Here is a 7,490-nt window from a genome sequence, read left to right on the forward strand (position 1 = left end):
CCTTTCCTGCTTAAATTTTTGGAGTCATAGCCAAACAACTGCTGCCAAATATAAAATCGTGGAGTATCATCCCTGATTACCTAGCTTGCTTTATGTCTTTCATTCTTTTCATTGTTTTTGTTGAAGAATTTTGTGTAATGTGCTTTAATCATATTCATTTTCTTCCTCCAATATCTCCCAGACCCACCCTCCTTCCCTAACCACCCAACCTCACATACCTGTTCTATATTTTTAAATCTATCCAGACCAATTTGTGTCACTCATATAGTCTTGGATGTGTGGCCTTCCACTGGAGCATGGTTATCTTATCAGGGACAATATTCTTACAGAAAACTGACTCTTCCCTCTCCCAGCCGCTAACAGTTGTCAGTCATTCCTTGGCAAGGGGTGGGACTCCTCTCCATATTGAGACTTGGCATAACCTGAGCTTGTATAGGTCTTGTGCATACATGACATAACTGCTGTGAGTTCATATGCACATCTGCCCTGCTGGGTACAGAGACACTGTTTCTTCATAGCCATTTAGCCCCTCTTCCAAAGAGAGCCCTGGACCTTAGGGGAAGGGGTTGTGGTGTAGATGTCCCATTCTGAGCTAATCATTCAGTAGGCTCTTGTTCTCCGCTCCTTGGTCAGTTGTGGGTCTCTGTGTTAGCCACCATGTACTCGAAATAGAAGCTTCTCTGATGAGGACTGAAAGGGTTGTATTAATCCACAGGCATAATGATAAGTCACTAGGAATCAGTTTAATACTATGTTCATTTAAGCTGGGCATGGTGATGCATGCCTTTAATCCCAGCACTCTCAAGGCAGAGGCAGCAGGACCTCTATGGGTTTGAGGCCAATCTGGCCCACATATCAAATTACAGGCAAGTAAAGGCTACCTGGTGAGACTCTGTCACAAAAGCAGACAAGCACAATGTCCACTTAGCAGAATAATAGCAGTAGACTCTCCCCTGTGACCTATGGCTTATCTCCATGAGTTCTGGCTAGATTATGGTGCCACGTGAGCAGCATGACTTAAATCCAACCAGTAGTTGGCTACTCCCATGATGCTCATGCCACTGGTGCATTTGTGAGCACATCCTTCCAGGACAGTCACTGTGAACCCATAGGGCTCACAGCTGAGTATGATTAGTGCGTGATTTTCACCTCTGGTAGTGTGCACAGCACCTTGTAGCACTATGAAAGATATAGAGGAAGGTCAGAACGAGCTTGGTTTTCCCACGTCCTGTGACTCAAGAATATAGTTTCTTCAGCAAATATGGTCTAACAGTAAGCTCTATAGGGAGGCCAGTAGCATCAGCAATAGCCTGCAATGCTTGGGTTGGGGCTCTAGGATCCCACTGGACAGTAACTCCAAAAGAGGTAACCCATTCTTGATGCTGAGTCTCTTATTTGGTAGCCTATAGTGTCTGGTTACAGAGTAACTCTATTTTAACTTTTTTTGAAGTGTTCCTGTGTGTATTAGGAAGTTTCCATGTGACTTTTTAAAAGGTCTTTCTGTTCCATTACTTCCTTTTAATTCTTTATCCCAGTACATTCTATCTCCTCCCCACCCCTTAAGGCTTCTTTTCTCTATAGTCCCCTATGGTTTCCCTGACCTCTATGAGTATTCCAAATGAATATACATATCTGCATATTCAAAGCTAACATCCACAAATGAGAAGAAAATATGCAACATTGGCTTTTCTCGGTTATGCCTTTTGTTCTTATATTTCAGTATTTGATCCATTTTGTGTATAGCCTGAATCTTTTTAAATGTAGCTACCAGTTGTGCCAATACCATTTGTCCAAAACAGGATTTTTCCCACAGAATGGTCTTGGCCACTTTGCCAAAAATGAATTGGCCAGAGGTGACGGGTTTATATCATGACTCTTATTGTAGTCTTGAAATTTATGCACTCTCTTATCACATATTAAGGCCTGAATCATCAATGTGATGCTGTTTAATGGGATTTGGGGCAGTGATTAATGATGGAATAGGCCATGAGCCCTTGTAATGGAATTTGTCACTTTATTAAAAAAAAAAAAAAAAAAAAAGCAGAGCCTCTTCAACCCCGGAGCCAGGTAACAAGCCTCCACCAGGAACAGCAGGAGGCAACACTTTGATCCTGGACTTCTAGTCTCAGAACTTTTAGAAATATGCTCCAGCGACCTACTTTATGATATTCTCTCATAGCAGCTGAAGGTGACAAAAAGAACTCTCAATTCTTTTTCTCATTCTGAAGCTGTGTCCTTACCCCAGGAGCATACTGTTTTGGTCACAGTAGATTTCCAGTATGTTTTGAAGCTGAGAGTCCAGCTTAAACTGTTCATCTTCCAAATTGTCTCGACTATTCAGAGAGCCTTGAAATTTCACATAAATTTTAGGATCTACTTTCCCAATTCTGGAAAGAAAGAAAAAAAAAGTAGAAGTTGAAATCAAGGGTCTTGATAATGATGGTGCTGAAGTCAACGCTCTCCTGGTATGGAGCTACCACTTAGATAATATTCAGTCTTCTAACCCATGAACACAGGGTGTTTTTCCAGTTATTTAGTTTTTCTTTAATTTCTTTTAATGATATTTTATAGTTTACACTGTACAGGTCCAATAACTTTTGAATAAACTAATTCATACTCTTGTTTGTCTTTAACTAAAGACAGGCAAAGCATGTTAATTTTATTAAACGAATCTCTCCATCTGTAAGCCCATGCATCTTCCCTTTAATTTGTAAGGATGCTGAGTTACAATAATGAATTCCCCATCATGGAACCATCTTTTATTCCGAGTATAACCCTTATTTGGTCAGGATGAACTGTGCTTTGCATACACTGCTGGGGAGAAGAGATCAAAGAAACGAGAAGTGAAAGCACAGACTTGGTAAGTGATCAGCTGAGAAGGCTAAGGGATAAGGAAGGATGGAGTACATATCTCTGATTGGAATCACTAGACAGTCAATGATGGCATTCACTAAGACATAAAACACAGAAGGAGTGGATTTGGGGAAAAGACAAGTTCTACAAAATACACACCTAATACCTTTTGGGACACACAAATGCATTGAAAGGATAAATAGAAGAGTTTAGTGCCTTGACCCAAGGTTAGTTGAAATCATAGTCCATGAACTGCATTACGTAAGACAGTGAGAACTGGACTGGGGTGCAGCAGACAGTATTGGCTATCTACTCAGTACCCATCATCCCCTGCTTCCTAATAAGATGATGATTTGGTTGGGAAAGCTATGCTTTAAAAAAAACAAACAAAGCAAACTTTATTTCCCAGCCTTCTTTGCAGCTAAGGGTGGGCTGTCATTTGATATGGTTCTGGCTAAACAGACAAAAGCAGCAGATACTGGGTGTAGCTTCCAGGAACGCTCTTTTTAAAAAACACTACGTGGAGGGTCTAAGCCCCTCTCCCAGAGAAGCATACTGAAGTACAACCGGCTTGCACAGGAACTCAATTTGGGGCAACGAAGTTTGCCTTGCTGGCCAACACATCTGAAAGGGATTTGGGAGAAAGAATCCATTTTCTACTTAACTCTTGGGTAAGGAACCTAATAAATGGGGTGAGTAAACACCATCGGAATCTCAAGTTCTGAAGGAACACTCTTGCTTGCCAGGCCTATCTCTGTTCTGTGCCCTTAACTCTGAGCAGGAGACCCTTCTTTCTCTTGCTGTGATGGAGCAGGTGAAACACGATTACGATAGAGAGCATGGGTTCTATTTAACCAGAACGGACTTGGATTCAAGTCTCAGCTATGTAAACTCTGTGCATTACTGAACTCTGAACCTCAGCTTCCTCAACAGAGAAATGGAGATCATGATAGTCTCTGGCTTGTAGGGTCATTGAGGGAGGAAGAGTGAAGTAAACTAGCTCTTGTAAAATGAATGACACACTATTCAAATATCAGCTGCTATTCTTACTACTGTTTTCATGTCAGTTCAAGAATAATGGAAAGATTATTGCATATTTTTTTTAAAATGAGGGGATTTGGAAAGCCTTTGTTGGAATTACTCAAAGGGGCAGCATCCTTTGTGAATACCCATGAAAGTGACTGTGGCACCTGCATAGGTATGGCAAATGCACAACCTGTAGGCTTCATGCAGCTGAGAAGAGCTATGAAAGTGGCCAGACACTTCAAACATTGTAAGATTATTTTTTTCCAATTCACTCTGTAACTCAATGGCACAGTTCTCCACCATACACTTTGTAGATGACATCATGGAACAGTGTTAAGAAGTTGGACACTCCCATGTATCAGGAGGAAAGATATATAGAGGCTTTGTGTGACCCTCAGTTGCAGACTAGCCTCTACTGAATGTCAAGAATATGAAGAGTAAAGTCAAACTCCAGAGAGTGGGTTGAGACAACACAGGGTGCTTAGGCAAGGACAAATGCGCTCAGAACAGGCAGAGGCTGGGAGCCCTGACATCTCTTGGAGACAAATATACACATCATCCTTGGGAAATGAAATGACTCTGAGAGGAAATGGATTCTCCCTTCAGAGTTCCAAAGTTGATATCCTTTGAAGCACACCATGACCAGCTTCCTCCACAGGCCAGGTATGTGTGGTACAGGGCCCTGACTGAGAATGAAACTAACAGTGACAGACTTGGGTGGGGTGGTTATGTCACATGAGGAGAGGAAATGCCTGGACACAGGATGTCATGGAGAACATCAGAGCCCTGTCCAGACCCTCTCAGGTCTCTGCCTCATTTCCCAGCATAATGGCTCCCCATTCACAGAAGTACTTATAGTTTTGAGTGGCAGGTTTCCCTCAGATTCTCAGTGTGTCCTCTTCTGGGTTCCAGGCGCACCAGGTTTCACTTGGAATTTATGTTTTCTTAGGCCACTCCTTAAGCAATGACGGTTGTCCCTGATCAAGACAACGTAAGCTATGACCTACATTCTCAGAGTCCCCCTGGGGGACTGATTCAATGTTACCCATTGGGACTGCACTTGATAGGTCTTCCTTCATCATAATCCTCCTTCCTCATCCCATTCCGTATCCCTTCAGGTTTTTCCTAAGAATCCCTGCAAATAAATCACTTTGTAAGGATCTTTTATGTCTCAGTGTTTCTGTCTGAGGAACTTGGCCTCCTAGTAAAGGTGTCCACTCTTGTATCTCTCCCAGATACACAATAAGTATCTGGAGACAGCAAGACAGAGTCAGAGGGCATTCTGGCATGACCCAGCCACCTTTGTCTACAGATACAAAGCCAGGCTTAGTCAGGGCATCTTATGGTCCGAAAAGGATAGTTCCCTTAGTGGGGAAAAAAAAATCATTGTAACCTGGAGGCAGATAAAGCCAGCACTGTCCTGTGGGTAGAGTTTTCTCTTTACTTCCTTTAGCCTCCACAAACCACAGTGGGTTGGATATAAAGCCTCTTTCATCAGATCTGGAGGAAGGTCAATGTCAGGTCAAAACCAAGAGAAAGGGAGGTGAGAATGCATGCCTAGAGAACGGATCACAGGGAGGTGGTGGCTACACAGCGCCATGGTCCAGCTGCCCCTGCACAGCCTCCTGCTGAGATGCTGAGACTAGACCTTGAGGTTGCTAATGGTCTCCCCACTCAAATCTTCTCTTGGTATTCCGGTCCAAGGGAATTTTCTGAAATATAGTCGAGGAAGATATCACAAAGTAGGCTGTTCCGCGTTGAATTACTATGAAAGGTCAAATAAGGGTCCCCCCAAAATGTCCCCATGGTTTGTGGTTTGTTTTATTCTTGAGACAGGGTTTTCTGTATTGCAGGCTGGCCTCAAGCTCACTCGATGGCCAAGTTTGGACCTGAACTCCTCATCTGTTTGCCTTAATCTCTCAAATTCTGAGCTTACAGGTATGAGCCCCTTGCCAGGTAAAACCAGGTGCTATGTCTTGATCTCTGAAACCTGTGAACAGTTATTCACCTTGCATGGTAGCAGAGTAACTCACATATAATGCGATTATATTAGCAGTCTTGAAATGAGAATGTCCTGGATAACGATGTGAGCCGGATGAAATCATGAAGGTCTTTTAAAAAGGCAGGCAGGCAGGTGGAGGCCTTCGTGGCCATGACGGCCATGAAACCCTAACTTGCATTGACAAATGGCTATTGGTGCATGGAAGACTGGGGACAGACAGACTGGATTAAGAAAGAGAACACAATGATCCAGGCAAAGGGTTACCAAAAGCTGGCCAAAGAAGGAGGTGGCTTGAAACTGGGAAAGACCCAGCCAGATTCAAGTGCTGTCAGAGAGCTTGGGTCCTGAGAGACAGTGGAAGATTTGTAAAACACATACTCATGATTATAAACCCGAGAGTACAGTACCTGGAACGCCTTTGGATGTCTAAACCTGTTTTTAAAGGGATTCCTCACACCTCCTTTCTCTACCTCCACCTGCACTGGAGTGTATATTTGGAGCAGTCAGAAGACATCATGACTGATGGTAACATAGATGCCAGTGATAAGATTAATACCCTGAACAACAGCAGGGTCTCATCACTTCCCCCAGAGAAAAAAATCGAGAGTGTGTGTGTGTGTGGCAGGGGCAGGGGGGCATCTAACTTCTCTTGTCTCTGAAAGTGTACCTGTCTCTCCTGTAGTTCTGTTTTTCTGTATATCACTGAGGGGCAACCCAGGGCTCAAACTTGACAATGGCATTAGCCTCTCTCTGTAGCAGCCAAACAAACTGGTGTCAAATTTCAATTTAAAAAAAAAAAAAAAAAAAAAAAAAAAAAAAAAAAAAAAAAAAAAAAAAACAAGCAACAAAAACCACTTTAGATTTTTGCCTCAGGTCAAAGATTCATCTGCTATCCCCCACCCCTTCCCTGTCCCACCCAACCCCCCTCTGCTCCTAGTGTGATTGTCATCACAAGCTGTGGTCAATGCTGTGGACAAGAAGGCCCAGAGCTCAACAAATTCCAAATTGCACTTGTCCCCTAACTCCACCAGAAAGAATGCATCACAGGCTGTTGAGAAATGATGAATAGCTCCAAACTGGGAAGTGCAGGGTGATCTGGAGGCTGGGAACTGAGGACTGAGGAGGCTGTGCTGAGCATCTCTTAGTTTAATACCATGAAAGATGATATTGGAAGATGTCTGCCGGGGAACCAGCTGAGCATCCGCCGGGTCCTCCGGTTCGATTCCCGTTCAAGCCCTGTGTTTGTATATATTAATGCTCCACGGTGTGAGATTTTCAGGTTATATTTCACAGATGACCTTTTTAATCTACCCCAAAAATGTAAACATAGAGAGGGTGTTCTGCAGACGAACCTGCCTGGAGCGACTGTCAGATGGAAAATTCACTGGAAAGTTTAGCCTGTCTGCAGTTTAACTAAGTTGAGGAATGCTGCAAAAACAGGTGTTATCTGACACAAGTAATAATTATCTTTCACCTTGATGGATGCTAGTTTAATCTATCCCTTACACGGTAGCTTGGTCTCGGCTGACTGGTTTTCATACTCCAAAAGCAGTTAAGGGGAGGAGTGTGGTTGGTATGTGATGCTATTTGCAAGACAAGGCTTGAGGGT

The sequence above is a fragment of the Mus caroli genome, unplaced genomic scaffold (assembly GCF_978045245.1).
Source record: "Mus caroli unplaced genomic scaffold, Mus_caroli_1 scaffold_20, whole genome shotgun sequence".
NCBI lineage: Eukaryota > Metazoa > Chordata > Mammalia > Rodentia > Muridae > Mus > Mus caroli.